Genomic DNA, 7,059 nt, shown 5'->3' on the forward strand with positions numbered 1-7,059 from the left:
CTACACATATATACGTTATATATGCACACCACAAGCGGGCCGTATTTGTAATGAATACTTAAAAACAATTATTTATGTTGAGTATCTGTTGGTTAACTTAAACATTTGATTAAAAAAATGCTTACAACTTTAAAAGAAACTATTTACACGCGTGTCAAGATCTTTATAATATTCATATATGCATCAAACAAATTATTTAGGACTTTGATTCACTATCCTTAGCTATTCGTAGCATCTATTTAAACTATATTGAAAGGTTTTGGGATGTAAGTGTGAGCTCGGATCCATTTGGTTTTTTTTTTTTTTTTTTTTTTTGTGTGTGTGTGTGATTCCACCAAACAAAATTTTAATTCTTAAATTTATACGGACAAAAAACCATTTACTGACAATTTATGTCTGTCTTTTAACTTTCTAATTCAAAACCCATTTCATTTTATCACAAAGAAACTTGGGTTAAATAAAGCTTTTTGTTTACCTAATATTGTTAAGAAATCATATCGTCAACTTTAGTTGTGTTATGAAAAACAAGCTTTTAAAATGTGAAGTCCAATTATAGCATTTTGATTAAAATTTCTAACAAATCAAAAACCATTTTTAAATGTGAAAATGATTTACGACAACATTATGTTTTTGTTGGGGCATGCACAAGTTCAAGTTTTCCAAGCCATTAAGAATGATGTAGAAGTATACTTAACCGGTGTACTTTATCAAGTATTTTGACTCTTTACTTATAAATCACTTCAAGTTTTATTCACTTCGATATAAAACAACGCTTACTCATGCCTCCTTTCAAGTTTCGTATCATTAACACTATTCTGAGCATTAATAAAACAACGCTTACTTATACTTTATTATCGTTGTTATGTTAAGGAGTTTTAATAGTTTTGAGCTCATATTATCATCTTATCTTTTCATAATTTCATTTCAGAAGTTAACAATAACGAAGTTTCGAAGTTTTTCAAGTGTTTTGCTTAAAGCATATTAAGTGCTATAATGTTTTGAGGCTTTTTTTAAAATGTTATTTTCTCAAAATAAATTACCTGACCTAAGACTATGTGTTATGATCCCGTGAGCAAACCTCACGCGAGCCACGTCAGCAAAATTCCATCGTGCACACCATAACGGGGCCACGTGAGCTCGCGCCGCGAGCAACCCCATGAGCTTCATCACGTGTGCAATCGACCGTTGGAACTTTTTTTTTTCTTTTTCACCTCTTTTCTATAAATACCCATTAGTCCCAACCATTTTTACCCACTTTTTTTTTTATAAATTTCACTTTCCTTCTATATTTTTTTAAATCCACTCTCCACCTACTCTTGCAAAAAAAACCCAGTAGATTTCAATGATTTTTCTTCGTCCGGCTCTTCCGATGAAGATTATCTCTTTATGGAAGTGGGTAGGATGACGGTAAACTATCTAGTTGAGCGGTCTCAAAGACGACGAGGGCTAACGAGACAACCTAGACTCCAACGTGATGTAGGAGCTAACGAAACGTTGATACGCCACTATTTAGCCCCGATCCCGTTACGATGAAGCAAACTTTCGTCGGCGTTTTCGAATGAGTCAACACTTGTTTATGCGTTTATCAAACAATTTGGCGGAGCGGTATCCTTTTTCCAACAAATGGAAGATGCGAGACGTAAACCCGGGTTCACCTCTATACAAAAATGTCCGGCCGCTCTACGACAACTAGCGTATGGGACTTCGCCGGACGCAATGGATGAATATCTAGGAATGTCAGAAAAATTTGCGCGTGATTCATTACATTTTTTTTTTGCCAAGGTATAGATCTCTTTACTAAAATGTTAATATTTAAAATTATATATTCTTATGTAGGGATCATATCCATTTACTAATGAAAATATTTGCGTAAACAAACATTATATGATATCCAACGCATATACGAGGTTCACGGTGAAAAACACGGTTTTCTCGGAATGCTCGGTAGCCTCGACTGTATATTGGATGGGCTATGTGCCCTACAATTTGGCGAGGTCAATTCCACCGAGGTGATCACTCAGGGCCGACATTTATACTTGAAGCGGTGGCCTCGCAAGATCTATGGATATGGCATGCGTTTTTTTTTGGAGTTGCGGGATCAAATAACGACTTAAATGTTATCGATCAATCCCCAATATTCGATGACCTTATTGAGGGGTTAAGCCAGCACAAGGTTTTTATGTGAATGGTCAACATTTCAAGTATGGCTATTTGTCAAAGCTACCAAGGTGATGTCCCACGGGTTGCATCAACAATTACCGACAAACAAAGCCTCCAAACCATAAACGCAATCAAGAATCGAGACGTGCACGGTGTTCTTCGACAAGAGTTGGTCTAGCATTTGTGGGCTAGACGACCCGAAGATCTTGTATTAAACTAGTACTTTATGTTTGTCGGTTATTTTCTTTTTTATTTAATGTGATATTTTATGTTATTTAGTTATTATTATTATTATTATTATTATTTTCTAATTTTAGAAAGAACAAACAATTAAAAAAACTCGCTCAGTTGGGCTGCTCACCTGGACCATAACAGGGTGCTCATCTTGAGTGAGCCACTTTATCCAGTGCACAGTCAACATCCAGTCAGCGCCAATTGCACAAATGAAGTTCGCTCGCTTGGGGTGCTCACATGCACCATAATAGATAGTCTAAATGGAAATATATATAAATCATAGTTAATATTTAGTGATTATTAGTTTTTAAAGGGGAATTGGCCTGTAATAATCCCAACTAGACCTTATTAGCCATTAATAATCCCATCTCAGAATATTCCCCCCACCAGTCCCACCTTTCACATATTTTTCCTACAATGGTCCCCCGTTAAAAAAACTCAACGGGGTTAAGCTTTTTTCCAAATTACAAACAGATTTTTTAGGGCTTTTGATCAGAACGATGATACGAGTCTATTGATGTAAAACTTACTTCGAAATAGTGCTCCAAGTGACTTGATTTTGGTTAATTAGAAATTTAAACACCCGAATTGAAGCGCCGTTTTCATCGTTTGGAGCACCGTATCGAGGCAAGTTTTACATCAATGGACTCGTATCGTCGTTCTAATCAAAAGCCCTAAAAAATGTGTTTGTAATTTGGAAAAAAGCTTAACTCCTTTAAGTTTTTTTAACGGGGGATCATTGTAGGAAAAATAGGTGAAAGGTGTGACTGGTGGGGGGAATATTCTGAGATGGGATTATTATTGGCCAATAAGCTCTAGATAAGATTATTACAGGCCAATTTCCCTTTTTTTAAAACTAACTTGAAATAATAGTGTATTTGTCTTACTAAACAAAAATCAAGTTTCATAATTACACATTTTAAGTCTCTCTCTCTATATATGTATATTCATAGATAATAACAAAGGTTTATATATATTCTATTTGTGACCACTCAAATTTATAAGGAATTAAAATCTGAGAAAAAGTTTAATAAGATTGAAACAAATAATGAGTCATGTGACTTTTGAGAGAGAAAAAAAATTATAGAACAACTTTGTTAATTATTAACTGTAATTTTCTTTTTTCATATATATATATATATATATATAGGGTCGGGATTTAGAGAAAATGGTAGAAAGTGTGAGAACGCTTATGGATCGTCCGATTAAAACAATCTATGGACTAGATTGGCGCGGTGGCATTTTCGTAAATAACATCAATTTTATTACGTGGACGCACCTCATTAAGGATAAAAGCGTCTTTACACCTCTATACCAAAACGCCATACTAATGAATAAAACGCCATTACGGACCAAAACACATCGCTATATAAACAAAAACATCCCAGACATAAAAACACACCCTCCAGAACCTGAAACGCCATATTTTCTACTATATACCATTCATCTTACAAACGCCAAAATCCCTAAAACATCAAACACAACTACTCAAAAAACGTCATATATTCTACTATATACCATTCATCTTAGAAAACGCCAAAACACTCAAACATCAAAGATTCCAAAAAAATCGACGGTTCTTTCAGATACACTATTTACTCAGTAAAACGCCAAAAATTCCAAATATCGTTTCTTGTATATTCAAATATTGTTCTATGCCAAAGTTTCGGATAATGCATTCTTCCCTGAGTTCCTGTGACTCAAATAACATTTTGCTGCATGAGATGGACAAATCATAAACAAAAAAATGATGGGGTCAGACTTATGTCATTTTCTGTGTTTTGTTCTTGATGAATATTATAATGGCATGAAAAGACGAATGACACTAATGAGTTGTTTGAAGATACATATTGTAACACCCCGTGTTTCCGAAAGTCAAAGTCAAAGTCAAGATTGAAGTCAAAGGAAGAAAAGATCGCTAATTGCGATCTGTCTCTCCTTGCTCAATCCCTGATTGACTTCTTTGACGGTAGTTAGTCTATTTTATATTTACGTTAGTTGTATTATGTGGAGTGTTTAAGTACAATCGAATTAATCGAAGTTCATTTATCGATGCGAACCGCTTTACGACTGTGAATGATAGGAAGTAACAATGCGATAAAGTCAATTAATCAATAATCGAGCTAATCTAATCATCATCGAACTCGAGACTCGAACTACGCGAATTTTAGTGTTAATATACGTGTGTGTGTGCCTTATGTGTTACTTGTGCGTGTCTACTTTATGTTATATGTGGTAATCAATCAAAACTCGACTCGAAATCAAAACTCAATCGAAATCGAATCATGATAATTGGTGGAGAAGAGATAGCGCGAGATATAGATGATTGTATGTTAGATATAGTGGTTGGGATTAAAAGTAATTTGAATAGGGAACTCTATCGTACTCGCATCGTCCTCAATCGAAATCGAAATATCAAAAATCGTCGCACCGAACGCTCGAATCGTGCACTATATCTGAATAGGTTACTAGCCGATCGAACAGTCAGCCGATCGGACTGCTGTCCGATCGGACAGGCTGTCCGATCGAGCTGCCTGGCCGATCGACCAGCCCTTTCCTCATTTGGCATCCTATAAATACCCCTTGTCACTCTCAAACTTTCTACTTTTGGAAACCTCTGACCGACCAGCTCGTGCTCCCCTCTTTTTCTCAGATTCCTCTCGATTCCGGTAAGATTTCGTCCCAAATCTTGTACTTTCTTGATCTACACGCACTCCTACACCTTTCTATCTTTCAAATCTTGATTTCTAACCGTGAAATCATCAAGATTCAAGTGTTCTAGGATGATGTCATCATGGTGTTCTTGAAGAACTTCATGTTTTGGCCTCAATCCACCAAGAATAACTTGGATTTAGCCGATTTCCACATAAACAAACAAAGATCTGTTATAGATCTAAACATTTACACGGTGAAAAGGATTGAAAGATGGTTTTCCAACTTTCTTTCAACTCTTTTACACTCAATGCCTTCAAACCGGTAGAAACGGAGCTTATGCTGATTTGCTAATCATTCCGGTGGTTGCATGACTCAAGATCCGGATTCTATCCACGAGGTTCACCGACTTCGGGTTAAACGTTAAACTCCGTTCCGAACAGTTCACCGGCCGGATTTGGGTGATTCCTGTCCGATCAGAAGAAACAAGTAAGAACGAGGGTTCTATGGTTCGACTCGTTGTCAAAACACCTCGATATAACGACAACAATCAGAACAGCCAAGTGTTAGACGAACAGGCTGATCAGGTCAGGATGCTGACCGATCGGACTGCTGTCCGAACTAACAGCCTGCCGATCGGACAGTCAGCCAATCGTCTGACCAGCCGATCGGCTAGCACATGGCCCCTCACTTAATCAATTTTTGAAGACTAGTATTGAACGAACAGCTGTTCGATCGGACTACCGTCCGATCGGATTACTTTTCAAATCATGAGATACTATACTTCAACACTTAGTCGATTTTCAACATGTTCAATGCACTAGGAGTGCCACCCGATCGGACAGTCGTCCGATCAGGTGACACCCTGATGAGAACTTGTCTTGCTAGAAGTACCTGACCGATCGGGCTGCCGGCCGATCGAACGACCGTCCGATCGACCGACCTGAAAGGTAAAGATACTTCAATGTTTTCAAATGCTACAACGAAAACTTCAAAAGTCAAACCATCATACACAAACACATCCTTCTCAAAGGAAGAAACAATCCACTCGAAAAGCCATCCGATCGGCCTACCGACCGACCGGACAGCTGTCCGAACGGACTGTAAACCGAACGATCAGCCGTCCGATCGGACTACCGTCCGATCGACCTGCTGTCCGACCCTCCAACACTTGTTTTTCGTTTTACGCGTTGTTTATTGTTATGCTATCGAACTATTCAGGCTAACCCTACTCTCAAGCGCTCCCTTCAATCCATCAATCGCTGTGAGTATACTCGAACCCTTTTTGCCTTAGCACTTTTGGGTGTTACATACGTTACTTATTCTAAATCACAATCGAACACACTACTCAATTACTTTAAACGTTAACCGTTACCGCATGTATTACGTGGCTAAATGAATGCTTGTTGTTATGTTTACACGTGGAATGCTGTCAACCTGCCTTAACGACGATAGTACTATAGTTTGGACTCATCACCCGTTCACACGGGGGTTGTTAAGGACAATTACTTGCATGGATTACGGTGGTAATCATGTATTGCGAACTGCCTCGGGCAGTCAACCCGCAGTCATTGGTATCGATAGATCCATGTGGATAATTAACATGCTTCGTTTTCCTTTGTGTACGTGCTGGTTATGCGTAAACTATTTCGAATTCTATTATGCTATTATCAAACTGGTATGCTCACCTTTACATTTTATGTATTGACTTTATTTTAACGTATGTGACAGGTGTTTAAGATGCTTATCTGCTAGGAAGGCGAAGCTAAAATAAAAGTCTAGAGCATAGTTGTCTGTAGATTTGCAGCTTGAGTCTCTAGACATAGATAATCAATATTTATATTTAAATCTGAGTTGTCGGAACAGAATATTTGCCTGGATTTTTTCTGTAATAATTTGTTTGCTATTTGAGGTACGGTATGGGACGCATTATATAAATTGAATAGTAATGATAATTGTTATGGAAACTTCTGGATAATCTGTTTCGCTCAGTGCCATGCCCCGATGATTCCG

This window comes from Helianthus annuus, chromosome 14, assembly GCF_002127325.2.
Source record: "Helianthus annuus cultivar XRQ/B chromosome 14, HanXRQr2.0-SUNRISE, whole genome shotgun sequence".
Taxonomy (NCBI): Eukaryota; Viridiplantae; Streptophyta; class Magnoliopsida; order Asterales; family Asteraceae; genus Helianthus; species Helianthus annuus.